A 21,611-nucleotide genomic window follows, 5' to 3' on the forward strand; every position below is an offset into this window, starting at 1 on the left:
AAAGCATGCAAGTGCAAGTAGACTAATAGGTACCACTTCTGTGGGAAGGGAACAGTGTTCCCTTTGTCTCAGCATGTAATCATGCTGGCCACATGACTATATGCTAAGGAAGCATACTACCAAACATTTTTTAGATCATAATTTGGTACATTTGGTTTATAAAAGGAAATCCAGTTTTAAAGGTCAAGGTTTCCCCTGTCCAGTCATGTCTGACTCAAGGGCACGGTGCTCATCTTGGTTCCTTGGCCAAGGGACCTAGCATTGTCTGAAGACACTTCCATGGTCATGCTAGTTCTTTTAGATGCTGATTACTTCTTGTTCTACTACAAATCTAGATTAATTTTACTTCTCTAGTTCTTCTGGTTAGTTTTACTGCTAGGTTAAAAAAAAATCCTTCTCTACTCTCAGGCTCAAAACAAATGTATTTAGTTCATTGTTTCCAAGTAGTATTTCTTCAGAAAGGGACAGTTCATCGCCAATATAAAACAGACAAGTAAGTCAATTTGTCTTCCTTACTTTTTAGGTTTCTTTAATGAACTCTTGTTCACTTTTAAATAGATAGTGCAGTGAATTTCCGTTTAAAAAAACATAAGAATCTATTTAGTGCTAATTTGACATTTGCAGTCTTGCAATCAACTGCATTGGTTTACTAAATTTAAACATTTTCCCTTGTTTTGTAATCTAAGAAAAGCTCTGGGAATTATTGCATTAATATAGAACGCATTTCACCCTATCTACTTAGAAGGTCAACACAACTCCATGGGACTTGCTTTGAAGTAAGTGTGATTACAGGTATAATTTCACATATTCACATAAGGGTTTCTAGCTCTGGAGGATTTGAACATAATCTTACATACCGTATTTTTCAGAGTATAAGACACACTTCCCCCCACCAAAAGAGGCTGAAAATTTGGGTGTGTCTTATACTCTGAATGTAGCTTTTTCAGTTTTTTTCAGTCCTAAAGAGGCACTAGCGAGTGAAGCGATCTTCCGAGCTTCGCCTGCTTTTCTCATTGCTTCTCTCTCCTACGATCAGCTGTGCTTTAAGAGCTGTTTTTTATCTCCAACCGAGTATGTGCAAGTGCACTCAAAACCAGCGAACTAACGTGCTGAAGCTGACCAGACTAAGGACACTAGCCAGATGAATACCTGGTAGGCAGATTTCCCCCCCCCCTATTTTCCTCCCCAAAAACTAAGGTCTGTCTTATACTCCGGTGCATCTTATACTCTGAAAAATACAGTAAGTTTGGAACCCAGAGAGTTCCTACCTACCATCTTTTGGGTCCAGATCCTATTCAAATATTGTTCCTGTTTCAGCAACATTCTTTACCCTAGAATCTCACTGATTCCAAAATTGAAGTTAAACATAAAATTTCTTTGGATCCAGGGGTGTGTTTTTTATTTTTTATTTTTTTAATGATCCTATGGAATTATATCATTTAGGAAATCATCTTTCAGGAAAAAAATATCTCTATGTGAAGACAGGATATTTATAGTGTTCCTTTTTTGCACATATCACATTTTCTTTATGTATTTATATAATTTATAGGCAGCCCAGCTCCCAACAACTCTGGGCAACCTTCAATTAAAGAGTAAGAAATTATATTTTAATATCAAAGCCACACAAGCACACAAAGCTTTGTCACCTTGTGCTCTTAAATTAAGCATGGCTCACCTTTAATTTTAAATTAAAATACATTCTGTGAAAGAGGCAAAAAAAAAAAGCAATATCTCTTTGCTAGGAGCAAATAATTTCTCAAACATAGAGGATGCACAGACAATTTTGTCCCTCACCCTCACCAACCCCATGGTGACATATCTGTAATGACTGCTTAGAAGATTTCTTCTCTCCAATTCTCCAGATTCATAATATATTACTTCAGAGGTGGTAACAGAAAAAAAAAATGCCTGAATTTTTCTGTGCTATTAGATTTCTTTGAACTGTTTTGTTATTCATGCCCAATGGATACTGAAAGCAGTAGGGCATAGAGGCAAGTTGAGGTGTAGGACCCATCCAATATAATTGTTGCGACTCCAGCCCCTGAACCTAACCCCATGCCCGAAAGTGACTCAGAAAGTGAGGGGGAAGGGCTGGTAAGGCTTACCTCAGGAGCACCAATTCCTTTGGCTCAGCTCCAGGAGCCAGAACCAGACCAGTCAGAGGACGTAATGAGGCCGTCATATCCTGATTCCTCCCTTCCCCAGGCTACACCTTCAGACCCAGCTGATAATAATAATCAAGCTTGGCTTCAGAAGATTAGAGAGGCAGCGTCATCAAAAGGAAGGGTGGGGCTCCTGCCTCTCTAATCAGGATATATAAGGAGCTTTGGGACTGCTGTCACTCCACGGGAAGCAAAGTTTAGCTGATCCATTTCAAAAAAAGCTGAAAGTCTTGCTACGTGAGTCATTTGTTTGAACTTTGGCAGGCAGCTGCGATTTCTCTGCCAGGACTGATAAGAGCCGTGAATCCACTGGCTGAAGGCCAGCTCGTGAGTCTGAAGTGGGGAAGGAGACAGAACAATAATGTAGCAGGGCTGTTTAACAACACTGCAATATAAACAGTGGTGAAATCCATATTTTTTAATACCGGTTCTGTGGGCGTGGCTTGGTGGGCATGGCAGGGGAAGAATACTGCAAAATCTCCATTCCCACCCCACTCTGGGGCCAGCCAGAGGTGATATTTGCTGGTACTCCAAACTATTCAAATTTTTCGCTACCGGTTCTCTGAACTGCTCAAATTTCCACTACTGATTCTCCAGAACCTGTCAGAACCTGCTGGATTTCACCCCTGAATATAAGTAAGAAACAAGACAAAATAGATTGGGGAGTGCAAAACAATTCCATCCAGAATCTATTAAATTAACTACAGTACCTCTTGACTCACTATATTGATCAACTATATATCCCTACTTTTTCATTTTTATGTTAAAATTATGGCTACTACATCTGAGCTGCAATAGTCTTGGTATGGGCTAGATGGCAAGAGAGAGTGAATGTTCTCCTTTGGCAGCCGGGTTAAGGTAGCCTTAATTGTAATTTAAGGAACAAAACACACAAACAGGCAACATTAAAAGGTATGTTATTTTTGGTGATTTTTTTTTAAAATGACATTATGGTCAGATACGACTCCTTTGGACTTCTAAATTTCAGCTGCAGGCCTAAAGAATTCTTGCATGTATCTGGCCATTTTCTATGTCAGTGATCACATTTTATCTCTGTCAGAGATGATGAAGAGGGCAGGGTAAAGTTTGCTAATGGAAAGGAAATAAGAGCCTTTGTATTTGCTGGGTCATGAATCACGAGATATCACTATGATTCCTTTTGCTACTCAAGCTACAGAGAAGCCTTTTCCCTTCAGTGTATTTGAACATTCAAAGAACTGTAAAATCAGTGTGCCCGTTCAATTCATAGGGGGTGATGTTAAATTTTGTTTAGCACTTGATTGCATTGTTTCTTTCTATTTTTACAGCCCAAGGATAGAGCCCTCCTGGATCAGGCAATGGGCCTTTCAGTCCAGGATTCTGTATCAAAGGGATCCCACCCAAAGTGTTGATGAACTCTAACCTAGGGCTATATGCATTTATAGCAATAGATTTCTTCTAAAACTACCTCTCTCATGTCCTGACTGGCTTCTACCATCTGCTTTCAAATATGTCTGCATGCTGAGAGCAGGTGAACAACCAACAGCTCTGCAGATGGTGTTAAATTGTAAATTTGAACACTTCTTACCACTGACCATGCTGATTTGAGTTACAGAAAGTTCTTGTACAAGGATGTCAAGAAAAACACAAGTCTCCACAATAATAAGGCTAAGTTCATGACAACCCTTGGAGGCCCACCAGATATGGACCAATTCTCAGAATTTCCCAAATTGCATGGTTGGCTGATTTAATATTCCTCCTGGAAGAATTAATGTTTTCGTTCTGTATTCCAGTTTGTTTATTTATTTTCTGGATTTATATCTTTCCTTTCTATTACCCGCTCCCCCAAAAAAGGAGCTTAATGGAGCTCTTTTCCTTTGGTGTTCCAGATCCACACTTGCCATCATTTCCCAGCTGAGAAAGTCATTGAAATAGCAGGCTGAAGGGTATGGGGTGACAGGCAACCAGTTCTGTGAGTGCGCAATTTGCACATCACACGGGCTTTGCATGCGTGTCTAATGCACTTGCGCCCAGCATTCAAAATTCAGCAATTTGAAGCTCAGCTGCTTACCTTCTAAGGCAGCCCCGGTAAGTAGAACAGCGGAGGTGTGGAAATCAGCTGTGCCAAATGTATCAGCTGAACCAGAAAGAAAAAATATAGGACAGGATAGGATGGGGGCAGGTGGGTGGGTGGGCGGGCAGGGCCAGCTGATCATCAGAACTACGAGTTCACCCGAATCAGTCTGAACCGGCAGCAGCCCACCAATGGTGACAAGCCATAAATTCCTTATGCCTTCCCTGGCTGCTGCTACCTCTATAAACAGTATATTATGAAGTCCAATAAATTTAGTATTACTATGTCCTGTCATACAAGTAATTCTTGGAAATAACCTACCATAATGCTTCTATTGTAAGATCATTCACTGGAGAAGCTGGATATGTTTTAGATAGGCACGTGAATTTTTTTTTTTATTTAATCAGGGTTGTCAAACTCAATTTCATTGAGGGCCACATCAGGATTGTGTTTGACCCTGGGGGCTGGGGTGGGCATGGCCAGCTTGACGTCACTCGTGTTGGGGGCATCTGTGGTGGTCCAAGCACTCTGCCAGAGAAAATGGGCTCCAGAGGGCCATTTTCAGCTGTGACAGCCTCCTGACACCCTCTGCCAGTGAAAACAGAGCTTGAGGGAGCTGCACATTTATTTTTTATTTTTTATTTATTTAATTTTGTCATAACAATATACACAAGCATAACACAAAAGATTATATAATATATAAACATATATATGAGGAGAAACAAGGTAGTATAAGCATATATATATATATATATATAGGGGAAGAAACAATAGGACAGGAACGGTAGGCACATTTGTGCTCTTATGCACGCCCCTTAGAGTCCTCTTAGAAATGTGGTGAGGTCAACAGTGGATAGATTTTTAATAAAGCTTTTGGGGTTATGAGAAGAGACCACAAAGTCAGGTAATGCATTCCAAACATAGATAATTCTGTTACAGAAATCGTGTTTTCTGCAATCTAAACTGGTGCGGTTGACATTAAGTTTAAATCTGTTAAACATGGCCCTCCTGAGCTCCATTTTCATTGGCAGAGGGCAGCAGGAGGCCGTCACAGCTGAAAACGGAGAGCTGGCAGAGGCCCTGTGGGCTTTGCTGTTTCTAGGGTGGCCCAGTGGGCCAGATCTAAGCATCTTGTGGATGAGATCCGGCCCCAGGGCCTTGAGTTTGATACCCCTGAACTAAACCAACATATTTACCCTTCTGAAATGAACGTAGAGCCAACATGCTATTATCCTTCAGTTTTTTATTTATTTTTACTTTATTTATTTTTACATTTTTCTAATTATTGTATCCTCTCTCTGTTCAAAAGGCAAAGAAATCCCAAAATGTGTTTAGTGTGGATTTAAAAGCTCAAATGAACTTTGGATTTTAAAAATGTAAATGGCTACATATGGATTTGGGGGGGAAAAATATTTCCACCACTTCCACCAAAATTATAGAAAGCAAATTGATTGATTCATTCCTAAGAGAAAATGGGCTTTGTATGTTTTGTTTCAAGCTTTGCCTGAAGAATCAAGAAATGCAAACATAATTTTTTTTTATTATTTTGACACTTGTCCATTTACCATAACACTATCTGCATTGGACATTCCTAATTATAGTCTTCTTTAACTGAAGACATCAGGGACCTTTTCCATGGATTTCTGTGGGAGCAGATCTGTGAAAACTGCCAAAAAACAAACCATATCTTTTGCAAAAGAGAAGCACCAATCACTTGACTTCTGAGAGGAGACTGAAAAAGAATACAGTATATGTTTCTGAACTGTATGTTTTGATCAAAGAAACTACATTTCAAAGTGTTGTTTTTGAAAACAAAGAATGGGATTAGAGAAACTTGGTTTTAAAAAAAAAACACTTTCATGGGGAATTTAGATTAAGAAATATGTTAGGGGAAGAGTTCTCGAAGGACAAGAATGCCTACTGGAAATCATGAAAGCGAGAAATGATTACTGATTTGAGTAGAAACTGTTTTAAATCAATGCAAACCACACATGAGCAATGCAAAAAGCATGGAATAAAAGAGAAAAAGGATGTCCCCAAGGAATAAAAAGAAAAAAAAACAATCCCTTTAAAGCATTGCAGACAAATGTTATGATCAAGCTGCTTTACCCTTTGATGCAACTCAAGACAGATGATACATACTAGATGAGAGAGAGAGAGAGAGAGACAGACAGACAGACAGACAGATGATAGATAGATAGATAGATAGATAGATAGATAGATAGATAGACAGACAGACAGACAGACAGACAGACAGATGATAGATGATTGATAGATGATGGATGGATGGAAAAATGGATGGATGGATGGATAGATATAGATAGATAGATAGATAGATAGATAGATAGATAGATAGATAGATAGATAGATAGATAGATAGATAGATAGATAGATAGATAGATAGACAGACAGACAGACAGACAGACAGATGATAGATGATGGATGGATGGATGGATGGATGGATGGATGGATGGATGGATGGATGGATGGATAGAGATAGATAGATAAATAGATAGACAGACAGACAGACAGACAGCAGGCAGGCAGGCAGGCAGGCAGAGTTCTGTGTCTGACACTCTTTCAGTTTGCATATTGTCCTAAATATCCTGTTCCAGTGACAAAATACATTATGAAAAGAAAAAAATGACATTTAAATTACACATACAAATCTTTTCTAATCGTTCCATCAAAGGCCATATAGTAATAAATATGCTAACGATTTCTAACTTCCTCAACTTTTGCCTTTCAAATATGTTGAATGTGGACTCCAAGAACTTATATCCAGCGAGGCCGGTGGGCTACTGTACAAGAACACTCTGTCTATGGCGACAACATTCTAGGATACCTCGGCACACTTAGCTCTTTAGGTCTCTTCCTCCTTAGTGGTTGTCGTTCCTCAGATATTTTGTTATTCTGAACGTGTTGAGGTTCTGTGACTCTTCTGAAACCTCTTGTAAATGGATTGTGCAATTTAGAGTAAGAGAGGTCCTCGGAGAATGAATATTAATGAAGCATAACAGACCTAAGGTTCATCTCTGCCTGGTTGAAGGAGACTATCTTACTGCTTATTTCATCTCCCCCTTTTGATAACCTGCCAGGTAAACAGACTTTGGAAAACTAAATTCTAGGGAAGGAGATGACTAATTGGTTTGAGTTCAATACGATTCTGTGGAACCGTCCCCACCATTTCCAATTAAGACAGCTTTCTCTAACCTGGTGCCTGTCAATTAAGCTGAGACTCCTATTCTCAAAAGCCCCAGCAAACCTAAAACAGGATAAGATTACAACCCCACCAAAGCATTGAGTTAGAGTTCTTTGGAGCGGGCGGCTTGTTAACCTGGTGACAGGAACCTCATATAAAATCCCCAAACAGAACTTTCTTCAATGATGTTAAAAAAAAAAAAGTTTTGACCTTGAGCTACAAGGGCACTGCTTGTGATTGTTCAAGGGTCGATCAAAACAGTGGTTTTGTACAAAATTCAGTAATTTCATGGTTTCAAGGACAGCCTGAAAGTGTCCTGAAGTTTTCTTTTTCTTTTTTAATGACACAAAAGTGTACTACCGTCTACCAAGTTCCTGATAAGTGTACAAGACTTATCAGGAACTTGGTAGACTGTGTATTTCCTTGTGCAAGATATAGTACCAAATACAGAAGCGGATTGATTTCCTGTATCTCTAAGTTCATACATGTTGTTCCTGTTACTGGTATTATTGTTCTATTGTCTGTGATGATAAGAAATTCCTGAGACCCCTACAGAGATTTGGCAACAGAGTAACAGCTAGAATTCCAGAGGATTGAGGGGGAAAATTCATATGGAATGATGCCCATTCTCCATCAATTATACAATGGTCTTTAAAAACTTATTTTCCTTCCATATTTGAATGAGGAGTCTCTCGGACAGGGATCCTCAACCAGGGGACTATTTAAAAATGGGGTTGGTATATACACCTTGATATTTAGTTCTATTAGTCTTCTCCTCCAACTTCATGGTATTGCATATGACTTATAATGCCTAAATTATTCGGGACCATGATATCCAGCAAACTGTCTTTGTTATTACAGGCTGAGTCAATCTTGGAAATGTTCAAGAGAGGTCTTGCTACTCTCTTGAGGTCTTGTTCTGAGAGCCACCAAGTTTCATCTTATGGTCATTCACAAGTAGTTTTGCCTACAGTTTTCAATGATATTTCCTCTGAAATATGTGACATATCAGTTATTATAACCATTATGCCCTTGACTGAAGAACTCGTTTGTTTCAGCTATTGTTCTCTCTTTCTCTGTTTCTTTTCAATGCATTGTTATTATTTCTATTTTACAAACAGCTTCTAGTGATAGTTGTATAAGAAACAGAATAAAAACTTATTAATAAATAATGTTGAGTTGCTCATAATTTTTTTTTCAAGTTATGAAAACTCCATCTTCTCCATCTTCATCTTTTTATGGGAAGAAAGATGAAATAAAGTACAAAAAGTGGACATTGGAAATAGCTTAAAATGAAGATTATATTCAGAAAGTTTGGGGGAATTTTCAGCACATCTTAACCAGGGCAGGCTTACCAAAGAGTGTTTTACACGGGTCTCCACAGACCTGTGGACATAATAAATTGTGTGTGGAGACTGATTTTGATCCTGTATGCATTATGTTGCTTGCTGAATATATTTCCCGTATACAACATTTATCTTTGACAAGTGGCCCTTGGGTAGTGAATGCTCTACTGTATATAATTAGGCCTCCCTGAACTATTTTTCTACTGTACTTTACCATAATATAGATCAAGAGATAGGAGTGTCATATATTCTGTAGCATATGGTGGTGTAGACAGTATCTAATAATTGTCCTGATAATAAATGGAATAATACTGTAACAAGTTGCTGTTTTCTATGCATCAGGTCCTGAGTTCAGTCCATGGTATTAGCCACTTAAAAGAGTCAGATAGTAATTGATGGGAAAGGTCCCTGGAGAGCCATTGCCATTCAAAACTGATAACAATGACAGATGCTTTGAACTCTAAGGTACTCTTTTTTGTCATACCAATGATATGCGGTTCCATATAAATCCATTCCATTTAACTTTTATATTTGTAGGGGAATCATGTAATCCATCTGTTTGGTTTATATGGGTTCTTGTTAAAAGATGTGTTCAAGATCCCATTTTCAATTTTTTTTAATCATGTACAGCTTTTGCAAACAACTTTCTCTAAGGTCTATTTGACATAAATCTGAGATAGATCGATGATAGCGATAGATTGAGGATAGATAGATGATAGATAGATAGATAGATAGATAGATAGATAGATAGATAGATAGATAGATAGATAGATAGGCAGGCAGACAGACAGACAGACAGACAGACAGACAAACAGATAATAGATATATATACAGAGAGTGATAGATATCACTATCATTAAACCAAGAAGGTGTTGATGGTGAAGTAAGGATTAAGGAATGGCGGCCTTTTCTGGTTTTGTCCTTGCAAGGGGGCCAATTTAACATCTTTGACCCCTGGTTCGGCTGGGGGAATATCCCGTCAGCCTGAAGAGGATTTTTTCGCCCCCCCGGGAGAGCATGGCTGGCTGGAGATGGTTGGCGTGAGTGGAGGTTATACTAACTGCATTAGCTGGGTGGTGAGGCAATGGCGGCGATGGCGGCATTTTTCCTCCGGGGGGAGCCATATTGGAGGCCAGAGCGGCCAGAGCAGGGCGATTGCGACGGCTCTGCACATGGAGGTCTTTGGTAGTCTGGCACGGCCCAGGTGTTGGCTTGGTTGCTGTCCTGGGCTGTCCTGGGCTGATCGGACCGCCCCGCCCCCCCGTGATTGAAGGACGCCGCGTGGAGTGGAGTTGAAGACGGTGGTGATATCATTCTCCACCATTGGGTTTTTTGTCATCTAATCCCGTTTCCCAGCTGGAGGACAAGAATAATGCATGGCTATTGAAGCTGGTTTACTTCTGTCATTTCATCAGCAGAGGGGACTAACCATCTGTTCTACCACAGTGAGAGGGCGGTTTAGGCCTCTACCCGTCTCAGGCTGTGTTGGCTTGGTATTTGGCTTCTACTTAGCAGGGGGCCTGGACCATCAGACCAGCCACGGTGAGAGAGTGGTCTGGATTTTTAATCCCTCGAGCTAGTTAAAATGTTACATAGCTCCCATGTCTCCAGTGATTGGACGGAACACTGATCCGAACACCATGAGTGGGTGTTTGGGTTTTCTTTGTTCTGGCTGGATGTTTTGGTGGGGGGGGGCTACTGTTGTGTAACTCCCTATGGGCCTTAGCATATTTGTGCCTTCTGAACCTGCTATATTATCATCTGGACTTGCCAGGATACCATCTGGACTTGCTGAGATAAACTGCCTGCCATTCGTTGAGACTGTGATGTATTCACCAGTGGAACTTCTTGGTCTGCAAGATTCCCCCCTCTCGCAGATATGGCCCTCCACTCTATCGAGGGCCTACCTCGATGACGGAGTTTGGAATCCCGAGAGGTGGCATGCTGCAAAGAAGGGTTGAGGGATTTTTTTGAATTGTCTTTTATAACTTTTTAAAATGATCCTAGTAAAGGGTTTTTAAGGGGAGGGAGGGCTAGGATGGGTTCTGGGGGAAACCCATTAGGGCCATGGCTTGACCCTGCGAGGGTTCGCGGTATAGATATTATAGGTTCGGAGGCGACGGAGGAGACTGGAGCTCGATTTAAAGAGGGCTATTCCATCTGCATGGTAAATGGGAGGGGCAGATATGGTGGAAGCGGGGGCCTGGGTTATGTTCGGAGAGTGCGTGCTCGCTGTTTGTGAGCGATCGCGCACTCTGGTCCCCCTGACTTTTCTCGTTCCCTGGGTGGCTTGAATCCTCAGAACCTGGGCCTTCGGCTAATGTTATGTAATGCTAGGTCCATGCTGAATAAAGCCCCCCTCATTTTTGATCTCATACAAGAGTGGGATGCAGACCTGATGGGCATTTCGGAGACCTGGTTGGGCACGGAAGGGGGGGTGCCCCTTGTTGAAATGTGCCCACCAGGCTTCCGAGCATTCCATCAGCCCAGGGTGGGGGGGGGTATGGCGGTTATTATTAAAGAAGGTCTTGAGCCGAGGGAGGTCACTATTCTTCAGATAGCCGGATGTGAGTCCCTCTTTGTGAAGTGGGGCCAAGGGATACAGGTGGGCTTGCTGATTACATACCTGGCTCCTTGCTACGTGACAGCAGCCCTGCCCGAGCTACTGGATGTGATAGCCGGGATGGCAGTTGATACCCCCAGACTTATGGTTATGGGGGATTACAACCTGCCGTCGGTCGGTGAAACATCAGTGGCAACTCAGGAGTTCATGGCTTCCATGATAGCCTTGGACCTGACCCAGTTAGTTAATGGTCCCACTCACATTGGGGAAAACACTCTGGATCTGATTTTTGTCTCTGGACAGTGGTTGAATGATCTAGAATTAGGGGAGTTAGTCATCAAACCCCTGTCGTGGTCAGATCATTCGCTCCTTCAATTCGACTTTCGAACCGCCAATCCCCACCGCAGGGAGACAGAGCCAACTAGTTGGTTCCGTCCCAGGTGCCAGATGGACCCAGAGAGGTTTCTGATGGAGCTTGGGCCATTTCCTGAGGATTTAGCTCACGGCTCGACTGAAAAACTAGTGGCTGTTTGGGAAAGGGCGGCCGCTGAGGCTTTGGATCGCGTCGTGCCTTTGTGGCCTCTGACCCAGCGCCAATCTCGACTGGCTCCTTGGTATTCTGAGGAGCTGAGAGAGATGAAGCGCCAGAAAAGATGCCGAGAGAGTGGTTGGAGGGCCAGTCATTCCGAATCCGACCAGACACTAGTAAGGTCTCATATTCAGACCTACTTAGTGGCGATAAGAGCGGCAAAACGTGAGTATTTTTCCACTCTTATTGCATTGGCAGACAATCGCCCAGCCACCCTGTTTAGGGTGACCTGCTCCCTCCTCCATCTGAGAGCACAGGAGGACCCCTTGCAAGGGCGTGCTGAGGATTTCGGACAATATCTGCACGATAAAATCGCTCAGATTCGGGATGGTCTGGACTCTGACTGGGTGGATTTGGGTGGGGTGACGGAGATAGGCCTTGAGGATGTTATCTGGGAAGAGTTTGATACTGTTGCTCCTGAAGACATGGACAGGATACTGGGGAGGCTGAATGCGACCACATGTTTATTGGATCTGTGTCCCTCCTGGCTGGTATTGACCACCCGGGAGATTACATGAGGCTGGCTTCAGGGAATTGTCAACGCTTCCTTGACAGAGGGTGTCTTCCCTGCCGCCTTGAAAGAGGCTGTAGTGAGGCCCCACCTCAAGAAGCCCTCCCTGGATCCAGCTGTTCTAGCGAACTATCATCCCGTCTCCAACCTTCACTTTGTGGTGAAGGTTGTAGAGAGTGTGGTGGCGCGACAACTCCCACAGTACCTGGATGAAACTGCCTATCTCGACCCATTTCAGTCCGGCTTCTGGCCTGGGCACAGCATGGAGACGGCATTGGTCGCGTTGATGGATGATCTCTGGAGGGCTCGGGACAGGGGTTGCTCCTCTGTCCTGGTCCTATTAGATCTTTCAGCAGCCTTTGATACCATCGACCATGGTATTTTGCTGCGCTGGTTCGAGGGGTTAGGAGTGGGGGGCACCGTTTTGCAGTGGTTCTCCTCCTATCTTTCTGACCGGTTGCAGACCGTGTTGGCAGGAGAGCAGAGATCGGCCGTGAGGCGCCTTGTATGTGGGGTGCCACAGGGGTCAGTTCTCTCGCCTCTTCTGTTCAACATCTATGTGAAGCCGCTAGGTGAGATCATCTGTGGTTTTGAGGTGCGATGCCATCTGTATGCTGACGATACTCAGTTGTACATTTCCACCCCAAACCATCCCAACGATGCCACTGAAGTGATGTCCCGGTGTCTGGAGGCCGTGCAGGTCTGGATGGGGAGAAACAGGCTCTGACTCAACCCTTCCAAGACTGAGTGGCTTGGATGCCGGTGTCCCGATATAGCCAGCTGATGCCATCGCTGGCTGTTGGGGTTAAGTTATTGGCACCCACAGAGAGGGCTTGCAATCTAGGAATCCTCCTGGATGCACGGCTGTCTTTAGATGAGCATATGATGGCCGTTGCGAGAGGGGCTTTTTATCAGGTTCGCCTGATACACCAGTTTATGCATGGTCACTCACGCACTCGTCACTTCTCTCCTGGACTACTGTAACGCTCTCTACATGGGGCTCCCCTTGAAGAGCACCTGGAGGCTCCAACTGGTTCAGAATGTGGCTGCATGGGTAATAGTGGGAACAACCCGAGGCTCCCATGTAACACCTGTCCTGTGCGAGCTGCACTGGCTTCCGGTGGTCTTCCGGGTGCAATTCAAGGTGTTGGTTATCACCTTTAAAGTGCTCCATGGCATAGGACCGGGTTATCTACGAGACCGCCTGCTGGTACCAATAGCCTCCCATCGACCTGTGCGTTCCCATAGAGAGGGTCTCCTCAGGGTGCCGTCAGTCAAACAATGTAGACTGGCGCCCCCAGAGGGAGAGCCTTGTCTGTGGGGGCTTCTGCCCTCTGGAATGAGCTGCTTCTGAGGATACGTCAACTTCCTGACCTCTGGACCTTCAGCATGAACTATCGTCCTGTCTCCAACCTTCACTTTGTGGTGAAGGTTGTAGAGAGTGATAGAAATGATAGATGATGGATGGATAGATGATAGAGAGGATGGATGGATGATAGATAGATAGATAGAGGCAGTTGACAGACATAGGTCTTGAGGATGTTATCTGGGAGGAGTTTGATACTGTTGCTCCTGAAGACATGGACAGGATACTGGGGAGGCTGAACGCGACCACATGTTTATTGGATCTGTGTCCCTCCTGGCTGGTATTGACCACCCGGGAGATTACATGAGGCTGGCTTCAGGGAATTGTCAACGCTTCCTTGACAGAGGGTGTCTTCCCTGCCGCCTTGAAAGAGGCTGTAGTGAGGCCCCACCTCAAGAAGCCCTCCCTGGATCCAGCTGTTCTAGCGAACTATCGTCCCGTCTCCAACCTTCGCTTTGTGGTGAAGGTTGTAGAGAGTGATAGAAATGATAGATGATGGATGGATAGATGATAGATAGATAGAGGCAGTTGACAGAGATATGTAGAGAGTGTGGTGGCGCGACAACTCCCACAGTACCTGGATGAAACTGCCTATCTCGACCCATTTCAGTCCGGCTTCTGGCCTGGGTAAAGCATGGAGACGGCATTGGTCGCGTTGGTGGATGATCTCTGGAGGGCTCAGGACAGGGGTTACTTCTCTGTCCTGGCCTTATTAGATCTCTCAGCGGCCTTTGATACCATCGACCATGGTATTTTGCTGCGCCGGTTGGAGGGGTTAGGAGTGGGGGGCACCGTTCTGCGGTGGTTCTCCTCCTATCTTTCTGACCGGTCGCAGACGGTGTTGGCAGGAGGGCAGAGATCGGCCATGAGGCGCCTCATATGTGGGGTTCCACAGGGGTCGGTTCTCTCGCCTCTTCTGTTCAACATCTATGTGAAGCCGCTAGGTGAGATCATCCGTGGTTTTGGGATGCGATGCCATCTGTACACTGATGATACTCAGCTGTACATTTCCACCCCAAACCATCCCAACGATGCCACTGAAGTGATGTCCCGGTGTCTGGAGGCCGTGCGGGTCTGGATGGGGAGAAACAGGCTCCGACTCAACCCTTCCAAGACTGAGTGGTTATGGATGCCGGCGTCCCGATATAGCCAGCTGATGCCATCGCTGGCTGTTGGGGGTGAGTCATTGGCACCCACGGAGAGGGCTCGCAATCTAGGCGTCCTCCTGGATGCACGGCTGTCTTTAGAAGAGCATATTACGGCTGTTGCCAGGGGGGCTTTTTATCAGGTTCACCTGATACACCAGTTTATGCATGGTCACTCACGTCACTTCTCTCCTGGACTACTGTAACGCTCTCTACATGGGGCTCCCCTTGAAGAGCACCTGGAGGCTCCAACTGGTTCAGAATGTGGCTGCATGGGTAATAGTGGGAACAACCCGAGGCTCCCATGTAACACCTGTCCTGTGCGAGCTGCACTGGCTTCCGGTGGTCTTCCGGGTGCAATTCAAGGTGTTGGTTATCACCTTTAAAGTGCTCCATGGCATAGGACCGGGTTATCTACGAGACCGCCTGCTGGTACCAATAGCCTCCCATTGACCTGTGCGTTCCCATAGAGAGGGTCTCCTCAGGGTGCCGTCAGTCAAACAATGTAGACTGGTGCCCCCAGGGGGAGAGCCTTGTCTGTGGGGGCTTCTGCCCTCTGGAATGAGCTGCTTCTGAGGATACGTCAACTTCCTGACCTCTGGACCTTCAGCCGCGAACTAAAGACCTTTCTATTTCATCGTGCAGGGCTGGCTTAATGAAGTTTTTATTGGGCTTTTATTATAGTCTTATATTCCTTCAGCCTTTAATCTTTAAATGTTTTTTAACTTTTCTGAGTTGTGCTTTTACCCTGGCTGTAAACCGCCCTGAGTCCTTCGGGAGAAGGGCGGTATATAAATTAAATAAATAAATAATAAATAAAATAGAGATGATAGAGAGAGGATGGATGGATGGATGGATGGATGGATGGATGGATGGATGGATGATAGATAGATAGAGGCAGTTGACAGAGATATGTAGAGAGTGATAGAAATGATAGATGATGGATGGATAGATGATAGATAGATAGATAGATAGATAGATAGATAGATAGATAGATAGATAGATAGATAGATAGATAGATATGATAGAGATATATACAGTGATAGAGATAATAAATGATGGATGGATAGATGGATGGATGGATGGATGGATGGATGGATGGATAGATGATAGATAGGTAGATAGAGGCAGATGATAGAGATATATACAGAGTGAGAGAGATGATTGATAGATGAGAGAGAGAGACAGGCAGACAGACAGACAGACAGACAATTTTCCTACTGCATTTGTTTAAAAAGCATAACTATCTGTTTTTGTGTACAATGTTCAGAAACATTGTAGGTTCTTTTTAAAATACATCTTTTGCAAACTTTTGTTTAAAGAATGCACGTAGATGCTATCCATCCTTTAGCTAAGTCTCTTTTTGCCATATCTTGCAAATCTACCCCTACAGAAATCCATAGTAATTTTGCATTTTTTTTTATATCCATACTTTATATAGTATATGTGAAACATTCCACTTCTGTTGCATTAGTTTTTACCATCCTCTTAAATCCTACTTTGTGACTTTCTTTAATTGAATCCCTTGCTATTTTTTATATATGGACCTAGGAACACTTATAGTTTTCCTCATTTGAGCTCCATTGTTTCATTATAGGCCTGGCATATTTTATCAGCCATTGTATTTATTGTGCTCATGTAATGTGAATATGGCCAAAGCAATTACCATAAAATAACTGCAGCACTGTCTCTCATAAGCTTGTGCCGACGCTAATATTTAATAGCCAGGTTTGGCTGTAACTTTATTATGAAAACTTGAGCCTGCTTTGCCAACTTTTATAGCTATTGCACAAGCGCAACTGTTTTATACCTTATTGATTAGTTATCCAAATGTTGCAGAAAATATATCTTGCAAGTAAAATAATAATAACCATGAAGTCATTGCTTAACTCTGATGCTAGAAAGAAGTACAAAATTGGGTTGGTGTAAGGCCCGACCTCTCCCCCTTATTCAAGAAAGTAAAGATGCTTGAAACTTGGCATTTTGAAAGGAACCTTTTATTGACTAGAGGTGATAGCAGGGCGAAAAGAAAGCAGGCTCTGAGGTCCCTCAGGCCATACAGTTAGAATAAAGGAATTAGAAACCTCTCCCAACAGTCCGATGTGGATTCAGCCAATCCACAGGTGCGAAAATGTTATTGTACTGACCACTCTGGGAAAGTGATAAGGAAGCTTTCCCACGGTCATCTGGCTTTCCAGCAATGCAGTCCACATGGCCCTCCCTAATAATAATAATAATAATAATAATAATAATAATAATAATAATAATAATAATAATAATAATAATAATAACAATAATAACAATAATAATAATAATAATAATAATAATAATAATAATAATAATAATAATAATAATATTTTAATTTGTATACCGCCCTTCTCCCGAAGGACTCAGGGCGGTGCACAGCCAGAATAAAATACAAAAAGAACAATACATATAATATTAAGAACAACCCCTTAAAAAACTTATTCAATTGGCCAAAAATTTAAAATACAATAACACCCTATAAAATTTACAAAAATTTAAAACCCATAAAAGCAAATTAAAAATTTTAAAATCAAGCCAGTCCAGCTAAACGGAATAAATAGGTTTTAAGTTCGCGGCGAAAGGTCCGAAGGTCGGATAGTTGATGAAGTCCAGGGGGAAGTTCGTTCCACAGGGTAGGAGCCCCCACAGAGAAGGACCTCCCCCTGGGGGCCGTCAGTCGACATTGCTTGGCTGACGGCACCCTAAGGAGTCCCTCTCTGTGAGAACGCACCGGTCGCATGCATGCTGGCTCAGGAATTCTGGGAGTTGAAGTCCATAGGTCATAAAGGGGCCATAGTTGCCCAGCCCTGCAGTAGACGGTCCCATAAATATCCTGATCCTAAGCCATGGAGCGCTTTGAAGGTAGTCACCAATACCTTGAAGCGCACCCGGAAGACAACAGGCAGCCCTCCCCTTACATTCCCCAAAAGGTGTGAAAATGCCAGGGCACTTAGGTGCCAGGCTAGAAGTTATAAATCAAAAAATTGCAGGATACAGGATATATAAGAAAGAGAGTAAAGAAGTAATTTAAAAAAACCTTCCCCTGAAGAATGGCAGATACACAGATCTGACAGTTGGATTAGGCCCAGATTCACAAGATTTTAGGTGCAACTGCCTCCTGGGTTATATTGTTAGTTCTTGTGAGGATCCTTCTAAAAGGTTTGTCTTCATGCAGCCTAAAGGTTGTATATAAACAATATTTCTCCTAGCAATCAGCCCACGACTCTGAGAAAATGTAGTTTTCTAACTAAACCAATCCTTTGACTAGCATGCTGTGAGAGCTGAGTGCAACTGACAGGGATGGCAGAGTAGCATTTGTAATGTGGGAACCTGCCTCCTATGCCCTTAGTAGTGTATGAATATTATGGGGCGAGGGAAACACCTATTTTGCAAGAAAAATACTTCTGTATAGCTAGAGAACCAGCTAAGCTGTTCACTAAAATAAGATGTGCTTGTAAAGACAGACTTGTTTCAGATTAGCAAACAAAGAGCAAATCATAAGCTTCCTTTCAAACTGGCTGCCTCCTTGTTCCCTATTTTCCACCCACCCATTGTTTTTGGTTAGCATATTGATGTATTCGTGCTGTGTTATTTTTTCATGGTTTATTTTATTATCTTACTTCTGCCCTATTTATACTCTTTTCATTTCTTCCTTTTTATTGTTGTAAGCTGTCTAGAGTAGCCCCATGGCAAGATAGCCGGCAAATAAATTTAACAGATAAAATAAAATAAAAATAAACTGTTTGTAGAGGGTTCAGCTGTAGACAATATGCCAAAAACAGATTTTGAAAAAGAAACAGTATGAGAAGACCATATTTTAGCATGAAGTAAAACTCTACTGTTTCCAATTTTAAGATCACTTAAGATAGAAAAGTACTGTATTTTTGAAGTATAAGATGAACCTTTTTAGCCCCAAAAAGAGGGTGAAAATCTGGGTGCGTCTTATAGTCCAAACGTAGCCCTGCCCAGCCTCTGAAACAGAGGTTTCAGAGGATGAAAAAAGCCTCTAAAACCTCCCTTTGAGAGGCTGAAAAAAGCCTCTCAAACAGAGTTTTCGGAGGCTGAACAAAGTCTCTGAAACCTCCATTTGAGAGGCTGAAAAATGGAGGTTTCAGAGGCTGAAAAAAAAGCCAGGCGCAGAACTCACAACCAACGAACCTGTTGCTAAAGTTCACCTCTTGGAAGAGCTGATTGGGGGGTATTCCAGGAGGCCGATCCACCCCCAATCAGCTTTTTTTCTTATTGTCCTCCCCAAAAACTAAGGTGCGTCTTATACTCCGAAAAATATGGGTATACTTTCTGTTCCATGTGGAACATTCTGTCTGATCTTGAATTTGATCATATTCACTCCAACAGTCAGTATCAAATCAAGGATTTAAGCCAGAACCCAGTAATTCCTGATTCTAAAATCAGTCCTGACTATGTCATTGTGTGTGCCTCTGTTATTTTATAGCCAATGCCTTAAGAAAATTTTTCTTCTGCCTCACCCTTTGTAGTGTGTCATGATAGCAAGAGATAAGGAGAGTGTCATGTCCCACTCCTCCTCTGACGGCCGGGTCTGGGAAGTCTGTATCAAGCGTGGCCACGAAGCCTCTGCAGCTTTGCCAAATTCCTGTCAGAGTTCTCAGGGCAGGCAGGAATCCAAGGTGTGACTTCAGCAACCAGATGAGACTTTGCCTGACTCAAGGACTGCCAAAAAGCAGATCCTTTATATAGGCCATGGGGTGTGGCTCCATGACTCAGCACTTATCCAGTCCTGCCCCTCCCTTCCTTTTGCTGACATCACCTCTCCATTCTCCGGAAGCAGGGATCTGTCCACATTTTGTCCTCCTGCTCAGCTGCCGGCAATTTTAGCTCGTGGCTGGCTTCTTGCTCACAAACTATAGGAGGGAGGTTTATTTGCTCAGTTTGTCCAGGCATGGTGCCAGGGCTGGGGGTTGGAGGCATGCCAGGTCATTCTTCTTCACTATCAGTCTCTGGCTCAGATAACAGGAGATGGGAGGGGCCCGGCTGCGGAGAGGGGGGTGGGCGAGGCACAACAGAGAGGGAATGGGGTCAGTCAAGTAGAGAAGGATGTGTTGAATAGTCCAGTCAGATGTGGTTACTCAATTTTTAGAAAATGTTTACTGGTGACTCCACTTAAAAAGAGCCAACAATATTTGCTGGGTCTATCTCACATTTTGTTATTAATGGGACTAAGTGATTCCCATGATTGGTGTGGTCTAGAGTATATCAAGAAGAAGCATTCATCCAGAAAGTCTACACAGTTTAGAAATTGATTTTGCTTATTTAAGGCAGAAATCCATATTTAGGAGGAGTGAGAGACTGAGCATACCTTCAAGATGAGATCCACATCCCTGGGTCAAGAAGAGTCTCTAGGTGAAAAAAGGAAGTAGGTTCAATCTAACTTTTCTCCCAGGGTGAACTTTCTTGGGAAGGGTTCTGCAGTTCCTACCCTCAGTGACTCCATCTTTGCCCCATGACTGTACCTGTTCCATGTGTTGCATGACTTTCCATCTGCAATCATACCAGCAGTTTTCAACACAATGCAGAATAGCAATAGCACTTATTTACTTACATACCTTTTCATGGTGCTTTACAGCCCTCTCTAAGTGGTTTACAGAGTCGGCATATTGTCCCCAACAATCTGGGTTTTTATTTTACTGACCTCAGAAGGATGGAAGGCTGAGTCAACCTTGACCCTCGTCAGGATCGAACTGCTGGCAATTGGCAGAATTACCCTGCAATACTGCATGCTAGCCACTGCACCACCAAGGATGACAGCATGTCATTAAGACAAAAGAGACATAAGAGTTTACAGTGAAGATATATATATAGAGATGATAGAGCAGAAACAATAAATATACAGATTTACCATAGCAACTTTCCCTCTGCATAGGAATGTATCTTCATATTTTCACATAGGAGTATTCATTCTAATCACCTAGTCTCCTCTGATTTAATGTGTATGTGTAAAGCTGTATCTCCCAATTCTCTGATGCTACCACTTAAGCTAAAGACAGATGCACTACATAAAGAAAAATCCCATTTTCTCTCTCTCTAATTGGAGCTGTCCAACTTTGGTAGCTTTAATTGATGTCTCTAATATGTCAACTAATTGAGTGCTATTATAGACCTTTTTTTTTTTTTTTGCTGGTTTGAAGCACTATCTATCTATATGTTTTTCTTTAAAAATAACCTATCAGCAGCACTAGTCCTTTCTCTGGCCTATAACAAGGCATTTGAGACACTAGGAGATTCAGGTGCCTTTTTTTTTTGATGTTGTTCACTTCTCATCCAGAAAAAAAGAAGAAGCATTAAATGTAAGAAAGCCAGTGAGAAACACATATAAATTTGACTTTTTCTTATTTGTAATTTGTAAGCAACACTAGTGGGATAACGATACAGTCTCCTTCAAGACAAGCTCAACCTCTTGTGATTTGACATTGCTTTCTTCCAAGATATTTTAGCTACTCAATCCTGGCTTCATGTCCCATTCAAGTAATTGTCCCAGTGCATTTCGAAAACAACATATTGGAGAAGGCTATTTCAAGGAATGGACAAATCTCTCTCTCTCTCTCTCTCTCTCTCTCTCAATTTGGTTCAGTCCATTTCTGTGATACTTTCAAGAATATGTATGATAACTC

Source organism: Ahaetulla prasina, chromosome 1 (assembly GCF_028640845.1).
Source record: "Ahaetulla prasina isolate Xishuangbanna chromosome 1, ASM2864084v1, whole genome shotgun sequence".
NCBI lineage: Eukaryota > Metazoa > Chordata > Lepidosauria > Squamata > Colubridae > Ahaetulla > Ahaetulla prasina.